Source organism: Melozone crissalis, unplaced genomic scaffold, assembly GCF_028551555.1.
Source record: "Melozone crissalis strain CALT ecotype California unplaced genomic scaffold, PUWL_Pcris_2 ptg000083l_1, whole genome shotgun sequence".
Lineage (NCBI taxonomy): Eukaryota > Metazoa > Chordata > Aves > Passeriformes > Passerellidae > Melozone > Melozone crissalis.
The window spans coordinates 1,426,151-1,444,161 of record NW_026535860.1 but is presented as its reverse complement, the minus strand read 5'-3'; positions in this window follow the sequence as shown (position 1 = coordinate 1,444,161).

Sequence of the window (18,011 nt, the reverse complement as noted above, 5' to 3'; positions counted from 1 at the left end):
GAAGTCACCCCAGGACACGCCCCTGTCACGGTCAGGGGGTCCCGTCCCCGCCTCATCTCCGGGCTGCCGGGCGTCCCCCAGCTCCGGTATCGCCCCTTCCCCTCTCTCCGCCCCGGGGGTCCCCCGTTCCACAGCCCCGGCTCGCACGGGGATCCCCAAAACAAATGTCCCGCCCCGTCGGTACCGGGCCATCCCCACGTGGACCCCCCGGGACCCTCCCGAGGGGCGATCGCGGCTCCTCTCCCCCCGAAAAAGCTCCTCTTGGGGAGCTCGGAGATACCCGGGGCTCGAGTCCGGGATCTGCCGGCTCCGAACATTCTCCAAAAAATCCTCCCGGAGACCCCTGCCTGGAGCCGGGTCGAGCTCGGCCTCCGCCCTCACCTGCGGCTCGGGGCTGGGGGCGATGCTCCCGGGGCAGGGGGCGCTGCAGGCTCGGCGTGCGGGGGCTGCGAGCGCCGCGATTCTCCCCCTCCTGCTCCTGCTCCTCCTCTCCCTCCTCTTCCTCCCGCATTTCCTCCGCTGCCAGCCCCGACCCCCCTTTCCCACCGCTCTGCCCCGCGGCCCCGCAGCACCGGCTGCTGGGTGGGGGAGCCCCCGATCGGCCCCAGGGCTGGGCAGGGGCTCGGGGACCCCCCCGGGGCGGATCCGTCCCCCCGGCCCGAGCCCCAAATTCCGCTCCGCGGCCGCCGGGCTCTGCGGATCCGCCTGGCAACCTGTGAGTCATCGGCGGGAAAAGCTCTGGTTGGCTGGAAATTGTTTACCGCGTCCTCTAATTGGCTGGAATTGTGAAAGGCGCTGCTCCCTGCGGGTGACCCTGGGAGCTGTGGAGTCCGGGCTAGAGCCTTTTCCTATTTCTTTCTGTTCTCTGAGACCATTTTCCAATTTCTTTCTGTCCCTCTGAGAGTTCTTCTCGATTTCTTTCTCTTCCTCTCTCCTTCCCGTGTCTCGTTCAGTTCAATTCAAGTTCGAGCAGATCCGGAGATTTCGCTCCCATGGTCTCATTCGCTCATTCACTGGGGCAGAGGCGTCTTTCCCTTGCGAAATCTTAACCCATGGGCGGGGTCATTTCCCAGCCCAATCCTTCCAGGATTTTGTTGCGGACTCGCTTCCATTTCCTCCCTCCCTCTACTTCCAGCGGGGAAGGTGCTGGAAAATGCCCGGCAAAGCCACCTTTGCTGTGTGCCCACAGAGCTGCTGGACCTTGTCCCCTGGCCCTGCACAGCTCCTTGGGAGGCACGGCAGGAGCAGCACCCTGGGAGCCTCGGGAATGCCCCTCTGGCATCCATGGCAAACACTGCCAGGGGCTGGAATTCCAGTTCCCGGCCAGGTAAAGATGTTCCTGCCCTTGAAGGCAAAGCACTTAAGAAGGTGCCAAAAGCCAAGTGGAGCAAGATCCTACAGTGACATTTCACTGCCAGCCTTCCAAACTTCACCCATGGCTGTTGTAGCCCGTGGATTGGGAGTTAAATCATGGCAGGGTCTTTGGTGGGAGCTGCTATGGGTCAAGGGAGACCCTGAGAGAGAAACAGAGCAGGGAAAGAGAGGCAGGAGAGAAAGGACGGCATAAACACAATCAGCTGAGAAGGTGGCACTCAGAAAACAGACCAGAACTGACTGAAAGTGAATGGGACAGAAAGAAATAATTCTGCACTTTTCATTTCCTATCAAAATACAATTTCTTCATTTTCTCAAAAACCTCCTCCCAATGTCATTCAGCAGGGCTGTAAGAAAGTTCTTTGTTCTCTGTCAATATTCCAGGCTGCAGCCACAAGCAAACAGGGAATGAGGATTTTGCTGCTCCTGGGGAGTTTGACATCGTCAGCTGAGGAGAGGAGGAGGCACCTAAGGAAAGAGCAGCTGGGCTTCACTCTTCCACAGGAAAAAGAGTGGAGAAAATCTCTCATCCTGTCTGCAGCTGCTCCCACAGGGATGTGAGGGCTGATCCCAGAGCCCCAAGGGTCACAGTCAGGGCTGCCCTCAGGGAATGCTCACCTGGTATTGAGGGGCAGTGTGGGAGCACCTGGATCTTGGGGCACCCAGCTGCTCCTCATGTTTGGAGGTGCCTGAGGAGGGCTGGGATGATGCCAGGGACATCCTGCAGTGACATCCCCCCTGTCCTGCTCTGGGTGAGCTCAGTCCCAAACCTGACCCTGATCCTGGTCTCAGTCTCACTCCATGTTTAGACACACTCACAGTTCTGTATTTAATCACATCCCAATTCCAAACTTGTCTAGCCCCAGACCCAATCCCAACCCCAGCCCTAAAGCCAATCCCATGTCTAGCATTTACCCCAATCCCAGCTCTAATCCAAATCTCAGCCCCAACTCCAAGCCCAGCCCCAATTCCAGCCCCTTCCAAAATCCTCAGCCCCAAACCAAATCCCAGGTTCAGCCCTTCTGGGGGTTTGGGGGTGTCTCTGTCCCTCTGACCCCGATGATGTTTGGGTGAGGTCACAGCAGGGCTGAGAGGGACAGAGACCCCCCCGGCCTCCCCAGGGGTGAGAAGGTCGGAGAGCCCCCCCAGCCCCGAGCACCCTCAGCGGTGAGAGGGACACAGAGCCCCTGGTCCCCAGCCCTGCACAGGCATTGCCTGGGGCCAGAGGGATGGAGATCCCCCAAGCATCCCCCAGGTGAGGGGACATAGACCCCTGAGCATCCCCAGGGAACGGGGCAAAATAAACTAGGCAGAAATCAAACTTAATCCTACATAAAATACTTTGATGAATATTTGATTTTCCCGAGAGTCACATGTGATGGAAATGCAAATAAATCCCAAACAGGAATAAACTGACAATAGAAGAAATTCTGTGGCAATTCCTAGTTTCATTGGTTCCTGCACAGCTCCAGCTCAGCTGCTGGCAGGTTCCAATAAAAGAAAAGTGGAAATTAGGCCCAATACAGATTATTAAAAGGAAGGGGAAACTCTGTGTAGCTGTCACAAAGGTGACAGGGATGAAGAGAATAATGATTCTCACATTTGGCAAAGAACCCAAGCCTGTGAATTCCAGAGTTATTTGGGAATTTAGCTACTTGAATTGTGCTTTTTGTTGGACTTTTAGGAGCCTTGTGTTCCTCACCATGGGGTGAATGAATCTTGTCAGTCTTGCTGGTAACATTTGCTCCCTTTCCTCCAGTGATTTTAACAAACTTTTCAAGGAAGGACAACAAAATATTTTCTTTTTCACTGGCCACCTCTAACAGCCATTTTCCTCATCAGTTCTCCCATAAAGTGCTCAGAGGAAGCTGTGTCCAAGTTTCCAGGAGTTCCTCCAGAGAGAACCACAACCTCCTCAGAGGAGGGAACCATGCTGTTGTCAAAGGCACTTGGGGTCAGACAACGGTGCCCTGAACCCACTATGGCAAAATAATGCGACATTATTGAGAAAATAATTGAGATTATTTTCTAAATCTGCTTAAGAAAATTGTTGGAGAGATTCCTCTGCCCCAATTAAGATACTAACAAGACCAAATTCAAGGTGGATTGTACTGAACAGTAAATGTGAGGTAGAGAGAGAGTTGGAAAGAAAGAGAAAAGCGGGGAGAGTAAGGGCGTGACAAGGGACAGAGACCTCACCTGGGGCAGGGCAAGTGTGACATTGTCCCCTGTGTGTGTGTGGCCTTCCCGGGGTGGGGGTTTTACACCTGGGCCAGTTTGAGTAAGGGGGGTGGTGTTCACCCCCTGAGCAGGGATTACCCCGCTGTTTCAGGTTGCAATGCAAGATGTAACCAAATGCATGTTTTCAATCCCCATCTTCATCAACTGCTATAAACAGGTAGGCCAGTGTTCTTTATCTCTTCCATGACTCAGCCCTGATAACGCCCTCCAGGGGAGATATCTTCTGCTAATGGGCCATTGAGTGTCACTGCAGGACTGATAAAATTCCATCATCCCATTGTGGGGTGCTCCGCCCAGGGGGAGGAGCCAAGAATTCCTACCTGGATATAAGCTGAGGCTGGCAACACCAGCAGCACCTTGCCTACTGGGTTCCCAGAGGACAAGAGCTCCATAACCACCAGTGGACCTTCAGAGGAAGACCAGACCCTTCTACAGCATCACTTCTTGGACAGAATCACGTTCATCACTCCAACAGGACTGCAGCCACCATTTAATGGGACTGCAGCCACCACCCTGACCAACAGGGTGTCGGGTTATATCCTGACTCTGTCAGTTTAAGGCAGTTTTTCTGTATCATTGCCTTGATCTTCATTTTCCTCTTAAATTCTGATTCTGGCTTAGACCCTTTCCCAGGTTTGCCTTCAAACCAGTAAAAAAACCAATGTGCTCATCTGTTGTTTTCTGCCGAAAACAGGATTTCCCATTCCCAAACATTTGCCAGATGGAAGAGGAGGCTGTGAGGAAGATGAGGATGCCCCAGGACACCCAGGAGTGAGGAGGAAGTCAGTGCCCCTTTCCCCCTCTCTCCTGCTCCATCTCCCAGCCCAGCATGGCCCCCAGCTGCAGGACAACCCTGCTGCCAACACCATCCTACCGGGGATGCACTGGGGGGATCTCCTTCCCCTTCCCTCTGGCACAGAGGCAAATCCCATCCTCTCCTTGTCCTTCCTCCCCCAGACAAGAAGCTGAGGATGGAGACCAGGGAGAAAAAATCCCCGCGGAATAACCTGGAGTAAGAGGCTTTCATGAGTGACTCCAGGGCACAGGAATTCAACGGGGAGGAAAATCCCCAGAGATCCCACAGGAGGAGGGGCTGCAAACCCAGCCCAGTGTGCTCTGAGTAGGAAAGATCCTCCCTTAGCCAGGAAGGTGGACAGAGCTTCAGCCAAAGCTCAGAGCTGGTGGTCCATGAGCAGCTTAATGATGGGGAGAAGCACTACAAGTACTTGGAGTTGGGAAGAGCTTCAGGCACAGCAGCACCCTGATCAGCCACCAGATGATCCACACCGGGGAATGGGCCTGTGAGTGTGGGGAATGTGGGAAGGGCTTCAGCTACAGGTCAGAACTCATCAGGCACCAACACATCCACACTGGGGAGAGGCCCTATGAGCGTCCCCAGTGTCAGAAGAGGTTATGGACCAGCTCCAGTCTCCTCCAGCACCAGCAGATTCACACAGAGCAGAGGCCCTTCCGCTGCCCTGAGTGTTGGAAGGGCTTCAAGCAAAACTCCAACCTCATCAGGCACCGGCGCATCTACACTGAGGAGAGGCCCTACAGGTGTCCTCAGTGTGGGAAGAGCTTCACCCAGAGCTCTCACTTGACCAGTCACCAATGGAGGCACTGGTAAGGGAAGGCCTCCAATGCCCCAAGTGCAGGAGGATTTTGTGCACTGCCCCAACTCCAGTAATAGGAGTATCCATGTTGGGAAGAGCCCTGATGATCCATGTTCCCCAGGATCCATGCTGGGAAGACACCTGTACCTTTTCCTGTCCCTGCCAATGACATGATGTGGGATAGAAAAACATGAAGGTCTGGCCATGGCCCTGTCATTACATTCACTCCCCCCTCAGGTCATTGCCAGAGGCAGGAAATGGACTCTCTCTCTCCCTGAGGAGAAGGGTGAAATTTCCAGGAAAGGGAAATTGTGGCCAGGAAGACCCAGTGAGTTTTGTTGAGTTTTCCCTGTAAACAGTCCCTTCTGCTATCAATATTGTTTCTGTTTTTGGTTGTTCCTTATCTCGTTGCTGTTCCCAATAAATTGTTCTTATCCCAGCTCAGGATCTTTGCTTTCTGTTCTTTCCATGGGAGGCGGGAGGGCAGTGAGGGCAGCGCGGTTTTAGTGAGAGCAGGAAATTCAGGGATCCCATTCCTGAACCCCTGTCTGTGGAAACCGAGAATCCCAGCTGGTCCCAGCCCTGGTGGCCATGGCAACAGCCTTGGGAGCGGGTCCCTGGCTGGGGCTGTGGGAACCTCTTCCCTCTGGTGCCCAGGGACAGGAGTGGAGGGAACGGCTGCAGCTGAGTCGGGGCAGGCTCAGGTTGGATGTCAGGAAAAGGTTTTTGCCCAGAGGCTGCTGGGGCCCTGCCCAGGCTCCCCAGGGAAGGGTCCCAGCTCCAGGGCTCTCTGAGCTGCAGCAGCGTTTGGACAGCGCTGCCAGGCCCAGGCTGGCATTGTTGGGGTGTCCTGTGCAGGGCCAGCAGTTGGACTGGAGGATCCTGATGGGTCCCTCCCAGCTCAGCCAATTCTGTGGTTCTGGGATCCCATGAGCCTGGGGATGGGGCTGCCAATGGTTGCCATGGCAACGGGCTGTGGCTGCAGGCCTGAGCTGGTGTCCATGGCAACCACCCCTGGCATGGGGTCTCTGTGGAGCTGCCAAGGGACTGAGCATAGCAACAGGGGGCTGGTGATGGTTGCCATGGAAACTGACCATAGCAACAGGGAGGTGGGGATGGTTGCCCTGGAAACTGACCATAGCAACAGGGTCCTGGGGATGGTTGCCTGCTAAGAATCAGATTTGTCACAGGCCCTCAGAGGGGTTGCATGGGGACTTTACAGGAGTCTCCAGGCTGTTCCAGAGCTGGAATGTCACAGGCACAGACAGGGGCTACATGGAGACCTCCCAGGGCTTTCTGGGATGGTAAAGCGCCCTGTGGTCAGAGGCAGTCACAGCCATTCCATGGTGACATCCCAGGGGACCTTGGGCTGCAAAGGCACCGATCTGTCACAGGCACTCACGGGGGCTCCATGGTGACATCCCAGGAGTCCCCAGGCTGCCAAAGAGCCCTGATGTCCCAGACACTCACAGGGGTTCTTGTCATGGGCACAGTGGGAGCTTCAGGCAAAAGCTTTATTTCTTTATTGGAGAAACTCCTGCTGAGACCTGAGATGCAGAAAGTATACCCAACAGCCACCATGGATCCTCAAACCCTTGCAGGGCTCCTAGACTGCTAAAATTTCTTCTAAGAGAGGAGACTGGACACAGCTGGATCCAATCCCAGCCCAAGAATTTGTCAAAGGTTTATGTGTAAAAGATTGGACAGCTGGAATTGAACTTTAACCCAATTTGTCCCACAGGATTAATGATGGAATACCAGATATATTTATATAAATACAGCTCTGATTGATTCTGATCATGATCAGAGAGAAAGATTTTAACTCGAGTTATTTACTCCACAGTTCAGGAGCTTCATCAATTATTAGAATATAGTGCTCTAGGATGCAATTTTGAAGTCAACAGATTGGTCTATGACATCAGAGAGTTTGTTGTGGAAGTCACTGAGCAGCTACAGCATCATAGAGGGGATTCTGTGACATCACAGAGCAGGCTGTGGCACCATGGCATGGCTGGATGACATCATAGAGCTGGCTGTGAGGTTCAAAGTATGTGCTGTGACATTAAAGAGTGCTAGTATGACATCACAGAAAAGGTCTCGTGGCATCACTGAGGGGTTTGTGACGTCACAAAGCTGTCTGTGACATCATAGTGTGAGGCAATAGAGCAGACTCTGCCATCATCGAGGGTGGCTCTGTGACATCAGAGAGTGGGTTGTGAAATCACTGGGTGGCTGTGTAACATTATAGAGATGGTTGTGACTTCACAGAGACTTCTGTGACATCACAAAGCAGATGTAGCACATCATAGGGTGACATCTCATAGTTAGCTGTGTGAGATCACAGGGGCTGTGTGACAACCCAGAGTGGGCTGTGACATCACTGGTGGCTGTGTGATATTGCAAAAGAGCTGTGTGGCATCATAGGGGCTGTGACATCACAGGGGCAGTGTGACATCATGGGGGCTGTGTGAGGTCACTGGGGAGGTCACTCTGCCCCGGCCCCCCTCATAGCTCCCCCCAAAGCAGTCCAACCCTGCTCGTGCACAGTGGAGTTCCCTGTCCCCCCGGGTCCCCCCGCCCCCAGCCCCGCAGCCTCCCCCAGAGGATGTTCCACGAGATCGACCCCAGAGCCTGACACGGGGACGGGGGGCCGGGCCCCGGGGGTGGCACAGGGGGACAGGGACCCGTCGGCAGCGTCCCCGTGTGCCCCAGGGCCAGAGCCTGGGCCAGGGCTCCTTCACCCTGTTACCAACGAGGGCTTGAGAGCGCTGAAAATTCCCTGGCAAGGGAACAGCAAAAACCAGATTTAATATTAAGGGACAGCAGCACAAAGTTCCTTGGCAAGAGTCACTCTGCTCCTGACTGGACACTTCAGGCACACCAAAGAAACAAAGCAGCAACAAAACCAAACAGAATCCAGGCAATCAAACAGAAATGAGCTGAGAACTGTCCCAGTGTGTGTGAGACACAAGGACAGTGAGGGCAAGGATAAAATGAATAAAGAAATAAAAGCTTGACATAGGTCAAACTTAACAGGACTTCACTGATACCTTAACCTTAACTGATACCTTCAACTTCACAATTTAGGAAAAGAACAGAGCTTAACAGCATTTAACCTCACTTACAACCAATGACTTAAGGATTTAATAGTGGAATAACATTAAACAATATTAAACTTAGCTTATAACATAGTAAACTTTGCAAAAAAAGAAACAATACCCTTTTTAACTTAACTTATTTGTCATGATGTAACCTTACTTACAGGCCTGACTGACTCAGCTGTCCAAGGCACTCAAGCCCCTCAGAAAGCAGCATTTCTGCAACATTTCTCCAGCACAGGCACTCCTGTGTGCACACAGACACAAAGACTCAGTCCAAGGCACCTGTGAGAAATTCCCCTGAGGGCAGGGAATGCTCCCTGTGGATCCTTTGGCATCTCCCCAGCAAAGGGCAAAGGATTGAGCCTGGAGGAGTGGGGGGATCGGCCCAGGCTCTGTGGTTGTTCAGGATCCCTGAGTGCAGCAAACGGGAGAGTTCCCAGCTGGGAGAGGCCCCACTCAGAGGGAGTCGCTGGCCCAGGAGAGCTCCAAGGGCTCCTTTTGGAGCGCTGTTTGTAGGGCCCCAAGAGAGGGGCTTCAGTCCCAGCAATGGTTCATCCTGGCCACACTTGGCATCAACAGCTTTCTTTGGCAGTGTGAGAACAGGGATGTGGTGCCACTGAGGGAACAAAAACAGTTCCCAGGCTGCTCCTACAGAAACCAGGAGCTGGTTGGGCAGCAGCAGTGCCTGGAGCAGTGTTTGTGATGAGCTGCAGAGGGGCTGAGCCCAGGGGCTGTTGGCCAAGGCCCAGGCCCAAGGAGCATTTCTCAGCTGGCAGGGTGGCCTGAGAAGGGGAGGGGGGAATGCAGCAGCACAGGGCCATGGAACCAAGGGACCATTGTGACACTGTGGGGCCCTGTGAGACCAAGGAACCACTGTGACACTGTGGGGCCCCATAAAACCTAGGGAGCACAGAACAGCTCTGGCTGCTTTGGCCTCCCATAGACTGCCTGACTGGTCCAGCTGACCTGTGCATGTTGAGGGTCACTTCTCATCTGCTGCTGAAACACTGGGGCTCTGTGCTTTCCTTCCCAATGGAAAAGAACTGTCCTTCTGCTCCAGGCACCCATGGCCAGAATTGGGATTTCACCTCCAAAGGTCCTTATATCCAGGGATTCTTCCAATAGGAATATTGCCAGGACAAATCTGGCTGACAGTGGTTTCACAATAGTCACTTCTCATCTGTCCCCAAAACACTGAGGGAGGCTCCATGCTCTCCTTCCCATGGGAAAGAACTGTCCTGCCTCTCCAGGTGCCCATGGCCGAGATTGGGTTTCCACCTCCAAAATTCCCTAAATTCAAAGACTGCTCCCAAAAAAAATCTGCCATTCCTGACACGTCTGGCTGGCCTTGGCCTACTGAGGCTCTCACCTGCCTTCCAAACCTTGGAGCTCTGTGCTTTCCTTCCTATGGAAAAGAACTGTCCTTCTGAACCAGGTGCCCATGGCCACAAATGGGATTTCACTTCCAGCATTCCCTGTAGTGACAGACTGGAGGAGATTGTTGGCTCGAAACATTTTGTGTGTGGGGGAAGAAGGGGCAGGTCCAGCCTTGCCCTGCCCTGTAAGCCCAGCCCAGCCCTGCCCTGGAATCCCAATGCCCCCAGAGCCTCTATCCCAGCCCAGCAGTGTCTGCCAGTCCCTGGCACAGCACAGGCAATGCTCCACAGCCACCTCTGCAGCCCCCAGCCCAGCTCCTGAGGGACCCAATGAGCCCAAGTCCCACCTGGGGGAAGGGCCCAGGGAGACCAAGGGGTATTAAAGGCTGACCACAAGGCAAGCACACATCTTGACCCTACCTCCTCTTGGAATTTCTATCTGAACACTGCAGGAATCCAGGAGTTGGTAGCTGTGTGTGTGCTCCTCTGTATCTTATTTGTCTTTCTCTCTTTTTAATTCACGCTTCTTGTAAAATTTGAGTAACTTAAAATTGATGAAGCTAAGAGTTTGTGAAGGTGAATGGGCCAAGTCAGTGCTTTGAGAATTGTTTTTTGTTGATTGAATGTCATACTAAACCTTTTGCAAAAGTTTCTCTGATTTTTCTAAAGTTCGCAGTAAAGGCTGTTTGGTTCTTTTGAGCTCCCAGCCACATTCCACACTCCATTTCCCAGCTGCAGCCCCTGGTGCCTCTGAGTTGTGCTGCCCCAGCCCCAGGGACGCTCTCCTTGTCTGCCCATTCCCCCACGGTCTCTGGGCAGGGATGGCCTCAGTGGGGGCTGCTGACATCCTCAGCAACTTGGAGGCTGCTGCTGAATTTTCCTGCTCCAGAGGCTTGTTCAGCCTTGAGCTCTTCAGTGCAGGAATTCAGTGTCCCAGGGCTCAGTAACATTCAGAACAATTTAACAAGCCAAGCCTCTGGGGATAATTTGATTTCAGTTTTCAAATCTTGTGTGGTTAATTAGGCAGATTTCAGAAGTGCATTCAAACTGAATATATTCTATTTTAAAAAACAGTGAGAAAAGATTTCTTAGGTCCCGTTTAGGTTTTTTTCCCTGTTAATAAATTGATATGTGCAATCTTCAATTGACACTGAATCCAAGTACATCCTCATGCTGTTTGAATAGATATGAAAATCAAGACCCTCCGTGGCTGACAATCAATCAGACTCTGTCCCTACCCCCACCCCACCATTCCCCCCATCCAAGCCCTGGCACTCAGAGCAGCCTTGTGCAAATCTGAGCTCCCTTCAGCCCAGGCTGCACCTGCAGCTTTCAGCTCCTTGGCTCCAACTCCCACCTGGTTTCCTTGGAGAAGGAGCTGCCCGAGACACAGAGGGATGTTTATTTATTGTCAGCCAACAAAGCCAAGTGAAGGCACAGCTCCATCAATGCAACAGTCATTCCTCAGTGGTATAATAAATCCACTTTCCACAGCAGACAGTCTCAGAGCAATGGAAAACATCTTCTGTGCCCAGCACAGATCCAAGGTCTCCCCAAACCCTCCCTGCCCCAGTTCTGCCCAGATTTGCTCTTTGCACACACGAGTCACATGCTGAAGTCAGGAGCTCCCTCCATGCTCAGAGGGAGGAAAAGAGAGAAAGGGGATGAAGAGCTCTCCTGTGCAGAGCCAAGGTCCAAGTGCTCTGGGATGTCCCAGCAGCATCTGACATGTCCACCATCACCCAGAGATTTCTGTACAGCAACAGTTTCAGACAAACACAAAAGAAAAGGTAATTCTGTGAGATATAAACACAATTAAGATGTTGACTAACATGATATTTATTTGAGCTTAAAAAAGATTGGGCAATTCCCTGAAGCTCAAAGCATGGAACCAGTCAGCTGAAGGGCACTTGAATGACCAGAAAGCATTGGGAGGAGTGCTGAGGGTTTTTTGCAGGACAATGGACATATGCAACATATGCACAATCCAGCCTTCATAGAACCTGAGTAAGATCACCATGCCCTTGAAGGACACAAAAGGAGAAGAACATGTTTAGCAGCAGATGGTTCAGGATGCAAAGGAACACAAGAAAACCTGCAGCAAGATGCATGAAGAAGAAAGACTAACTAAAATTAACTGAAATGTCAAAATGCATGGGTAAAAAGGATTTAACCAATCAATCACATATTAGCTTGAGGTGTGAACAATAGAGAACAGTGTAAAAATGGCTTGCTTTTTGTAATAAATTGGCTTCACTTGATCGTATTGATCATGGTGTGATATCCCGTTAATGATCCTCTGCACTTAGGGACCAGAAATGCATGCAAGCCTCCACCCCAAGAGACATTATGAATTCAAAAAACATGGCCATTAACTGCTTGATACAAACACAGAGTAATGGCAACCAAAATGCAGTCAGAACAGGGTTTTTTTCACTCTCTCTCAAGCCCCATGCATTGGGCACCAACTTTTGTCCTGGTTTAGGGCAAATTTGGGAGAAAACTTCCAAAGGGGCCCCTCCAGAAAGGAAACACACACAGCCCTACTCCCCAACCGGGTCGGGAAGGATTCCTTGGAGAGAAGTGGAAAGAACCTGTTCATTTAACAGGTAAGGCACCCCCAGCACACAAAATGAACAATACCAGGTGACAACACTCTTTCACCACTCTGAAAAAGATGACAAATTCAGAAAGTCTCTCTTGGGAGTGGTCACTCTGTTATCAGTCCCTCCAGTGCAGGGGCAGCTGCTGCAGCCACAAGGTGCAAACTCTCGGTGTTTCCCAGGGCCCAGTCCAGAGCAGGTTTGAGTGGTTCCAAAAAAGGGAAAGGAAAACAGTCCAGGCAAAAATTCAGACTGCTTAGCTAAACTAACTAATGAGCAGAAACAAAAGCAAGAGCAAAGCAAAAAGCCAAGCAAAAAGCAAAAGCAGCACCATGTACTGCCCCGTCTCTGTGTCCTGCCAGCCATGGGGGAGCGGCTGATAACAAAACCAAAACAAAACTTCACTCTTCAGAGCGAGTCTTGAAGGCAAAGAACATAATATCCAGCATAAACAGAACAGACAGCTGGGGATACAAGCATCCTAATGTCACCCTAGGACAGCACAGTTATTCCAAACTGCCCCCCAGCAGCCCCCTCCTCACCGATGCCATCTGCTGGGGCTGTGCCAGCTTCAGGAGATGCCTCCAGGGCCTGCATTACCTGTGTGAAAAATGCATATTGTATGACTGGCTTTTGACAAATATTAAAATGAATATTATATGTGTTGTGTTAGAAAGTTATGTTGTACTAATTTCCTTAAGTAGTGTGTTACATCTAGTTTTAGGTTATACCATAATGTTGAAATAGAAACTATGCTATGTAAGATACTTTTATAATTAGAGTATTAATAATTTGGACAATTTGAATTAGGACAATATGAGATAATAGAAACAAAGAATTACAGACATCTGCGTAACTTCTTCTGGGCAGCATAAGCCTGAAAAAGGACACACTTTAACAGAGGATTAACCCTTAAAAACAATAGCCTGTTGCATATTCATACCCCTCATACATGACGCATAAATTCTATTCAAACACAGGATTCTGTTTTCTTCCTCTGAATCCTGACGGCATCTTCATAGCTGAGCAGGCAGGAAGAAGTTCGTTTCTTCTGATAAGAGAGCAATAAATTCTCTTTCTCTGAAAGATTTAGGTGTCCTGTGGCCGCTATCTCGTTGCGAGTCCTTTCTTTAAAAAAAGTATTTTACATAGCATAGTTTTTATTTTAACATTATGTTATACCCTAAAACTAGATTTAACACACTACTTAAGAAAATTAATACAGCATGACTTTCTGACACAACACATATAATATTCATTTTAATATTTGCGAAAAGGCAATCATAAATCACGCATTTTTCCCACGGGAGGACTGCCCCCCCCCCAGTTATTCCCTGTACCGGCGGGACCCCCCCTTCCCCTCAGAGCTCTCCCGCGCTGAGGGGCCGCTGCCGCTTCCCGCCCTTCGCGCCCGCCCTCAGCGGCCGCCGGGAGCTGCGGCCGCCCCGCCCGCCCTTTTATCGGAGCCATGGAGGAGGAAAACCGCTTTAAATTGTTCATGCCGCCGCGTCTGAGCGCTGGGCAGGTGTCTGCGGGCAGATTCCAGGTGAGCGCTCGGCCGCGGGGCCGCTGAGGGCGGTCCATACCACACCTGCCCCCGACCCCGGCCGCCTCCTCGGGCTGTGCTGCTCTGGAGGCTGCGGCTGAGGAGGGGACGGGGGGAAAGCGCAGGGGCCCTTCCCGGGGACACGGGGACAGTGCTGGGCCCGGGGAGTGCCCCGGCAGAGCCCCCAGCTGGAGCACACACACACCTGCTCCTTGCCCCGGGCTGGAGCACACACCCACCTGCCCCTGCATAGGCCGGGACGGCTCCTGCACTGAACTCATTTCTGTGCGTATGCCTCGAGTGGCACATGCACAGACATCTTCAGTTTGAATTTCAAAGACTTTTGTTGTTGTGTTCTCTCAAAACTGAAGGGAATCATCTTCTGGAGCATCCGCTCTGTGTTGTAAGTCCGCGTTTGCTGTGGGTAATTCAGCCCAGAGAGCGAGCAGGGCTCTATCGGCGGCCGGGGTCTGTGTACAAATCACCAACGGGATGGGGCTGCTGAGGAACTGCCTTGAGCTGTTTTATTTTCCAGCATCAGTCTCATTACATGGTTATAACAATGGGAAGGTGCCAGCAGCTCACATCCCAGGCAGCAGACAAAGAACTTAATGTGACAACTTACTTTAAAAGTTTTTTGACCAATCACCAAAAGTTTTTTGACACCAAGCAAAAGCATATTGACAGCAGTTCTATCCAACCACTATAAGCACATGTTCCATTGGTTAAAACAATGCTTGCCTTTTTTGAATACAATACCTGCTTGTAAGCCTTGAAACACAATGCACAGAGCTCCATTATTAAGCTTAGAACTTTCTAATATCTTGCTAGATAAACTTTTCTGTAGCTTAGGGAGTTATTCTAGCCAAGCATTAATACACAGACCATTGTTCTATTTGTCATTACTTTTCTACTTTTTGCATAATTTTTCTGCTGACCTATGTCATGGCTACTGCTTGGCACTAATCACAGTTCTGCTGTCTCTGAGGCTGCCTTTTGCAGCTTTCTGAAACCCCTCTGATTTTATGGATTCCCACAGGCCCCACTCAGATGCTCGCACTGGCATTGGCGTCTTGGTCTCACCAGGTCAGGTGTGCAGTGAAAATGTTCTGTCCCCACGCTGAGTTATGGGAATTCAACAAGTTATTTTTTCATGTCAAAGCTCCTTATGAAATATGTTGAGATTCAAACAGGATATTCTGACAGCAGATGAGTTTGCTGTTTACAGGATGAACTTCTGTGACTTAAAAAACTTGTAAAAGGGTATTTTCATACTGAAACATAATCAGATATCGTTTAGAAGTGCCCTTGGAAGTAAAGCAAAAAAGAAATATCAACTACTGAAAAGTCTTCAGAAAAGTAATTTGTCTCCTTGAGCCCTTTGCCATGCAGCAGTGCCCAGACAGGCAGGAGCTGCTGAGTTCCCTGCATTGAAAGCTCCCCTTTGGCCACAGTCTATAAATCAAACTGCAGAACACCAACAGTTTGATCAACCACTGGGAAGTAAGAAGTGAGTTCCAAAGCCATTACCAATACCTTGGGCTTTGAAAATTGTAGGCAGCTGTTTAATTAATGACACATTCTATTTTCACATCATCTGTAGGGATTTTTTCTGCCTTTTATAATTCTTCTTTGCAAATCTACTCTTAAGGAACTAATTTTTAAATTTGTGCAGGGTATTCACAGACGCTCAGATGATGACTTTAAGCTGCCATTCGATGTGTTGAGCCATGGTGAAATCACTGATTCAGGTACGATTGGAATATTTGCCATGCATCTTCTTTAGATTTTTATATATTGTCAAGTTTTAATTTTCATGAGTAGTCTCACAGTTTCATGTCTGTAACTGTTAAATACAGTTTCACTGTTACTTTTTTTAGAAATACATTGATCAAAATCTCTTCATGTTTCAGATGCAATTTCACAGCAAGTGAAACTTTGCTCTGGAGTAGGTGAAGAGGTCAGCTAAGTATCAACTCTGCACATCTAATTCCTTGGGGTCTTTTGAATTTGTTCCCAAACAGTGCCTAAAGCATTATTCAGTAGATATTTCAGGCCTAAAGGAAGTAGTCAAAAGGGAATAATGTTTTCTGTCTCGTGTTTAAAGCTGAATCACTTAGAGGAGATACTTGTGATTTAGTGAACACACCTGGAAATTAATCTTTAAAAATTAAGGTGATTGCAATATTGTTGTTGTTTTTTTCTTTGTTTGAAGTGTCTGCAAAGTCTATGAGCTTTAATTAGAGTAAGATTTAAACACTTAAGCATCCTTGTCGAACTGCTGCGGAATATTCTGTTGAGGGGCAGAAGGGTTGAAGTCAGAGTATTCTTTGGAAAACTGAAGTAGATTATCCCAATTGCCCTTTCTGGCTTTATTTTATCTGTAAAACAATGAATTCAGTGGTTTCCTCAAGCACTGGATTCCTTTCACAGTGTCTTTACCAGCAGATCTCTGCTTTAGCACAACTCAGTACAGCTCATTTTTTTGCAATAGCTTCTCTACTTTGCAGCTACAAAACACTGTTTGCTACCACAAAATAAAACACATTTCTTGTGCTCTCTCTGCTGTTTTTCATATCCCTGACAACTTTTTAGACTTTTTTAATCCTAAGCTATTAAAGTACCATCAGGACTGTAACAAAACTGTGATGCAGCCAAAACAAGGGTGGTGTTTGGGGCTGTTGTAAGTGAACCAAAGGGCCCTTGGGACTCGTGTGTTGCTCTCCCTGCCTCAACCACTGGCCCAGTACTGCTTGTAGGGCACTTTCAAGATGCTGTAAGGGCACAAGGGTGGTGGTTTTCCTTCCTGCTCTGTGTGTGAGCAGAGAACTGCTGGTACACTTGGATATTTATAAATCCCTGGTTCCAGATGGGATCCATGCCAGGGTGATGAGAGAACTGGCAGATGAGCTTGCCAAGCCTCTCTCCATCATTTATCAGGAGTTGTGGCTCACTGTGAGGTTCCAGAGGATTGGACACTGGCCAGTGTGACACCCATGTACAAAAAAAGTAGGAAGGAGGATCCTGGTAATTCCAGGCCAGTCAGCCAGGCCCCAGTGGCAGGTGAGATAACGGAGCAGTTCACATTGAGTGCTATCACACAGCACTCACAGCATGACCAGGCTATCAGACCCAGCCAGCAGGGCTTTACCAAGGGTGGGTCATGTCTGACCAATCTGGGCTCCTTCTGCGAGCAGGTGACTGCCTGGTGCATGCAGGAAAGGCTGTGGGTGTTGTGTCTCTGGGCTCCAGCAAGGCCTTTGGCACTGTCTCCCACAGCACACTCCTGGAGAAGCTGCAGCCATGGCTGGGACAGGAGCACTCTGTGCTGGGCTCAGAACCGGCTGCATGGCCAGGCCAGAGAGTGGTGGTGAATGGTGCTGCATCCAGCTGGCAGCCAGGCACCAGTGCCGTCCCTCAGGGCTCTGTACTGGGACCAGTCCTGTTTCATATTTTTATAGACAACATGGGTGAGGGCATCAAGTCCTTCATCAGTAAATTTGCAGAGGACACTAAGCTGGGAGCTTGTGTTGATCTATTGGGAGGAAGGAGGGCTCTGCAGAGAGACTTAGATCAGTTGGATGGATGGGCAGAGTCCAGCAGCATGAAGTTTAATCAGTCCAAGTGCTGAGTTCCACATTTTGGCCACAAAAATCTCCTACAGCGTTCCAAGCTGGGGACAGTGTGGCTGGACAGTGCTCAGGCAGAAAGGGCCCTGGGGGTGCTGGTGACAGCCGGTTGAACATGAGCCAGCAGTGTGCCCTGGTGGCCAAGAAGGCCAATGGCTCCTGGCCTGGGTCAGGAATGGTGTGGCCAGCGGGAGCAGGGAGCTCATTCTGCCCCTGTATGGGCACTGCTGAGGCTGCACCTTGAGTGCTGTGTTCAGTTCTGGACCCTCAGTTTAGGAAGGACGTTGAGATGCTGGAGCACATCCAGAGGAGCGCAACAAGGCTGGTGAGGGGTTTGGAACACAAGCCCTGTGAGGAACGTTTGAAGGAGCTGGGGCTGTTTAGCCGGGAGAAGAGGAGGCTCAGGAGTGACCTTATTGCTCTCTACAGCTTCCTGCAGGGAGGTTGGAGCCAGGTGGGGTCGGGCTCTTCCACCGGGCAGCACTGACAGAACCAGAGGACACAGTCTCCAGCTACAGCAGGGAAGGG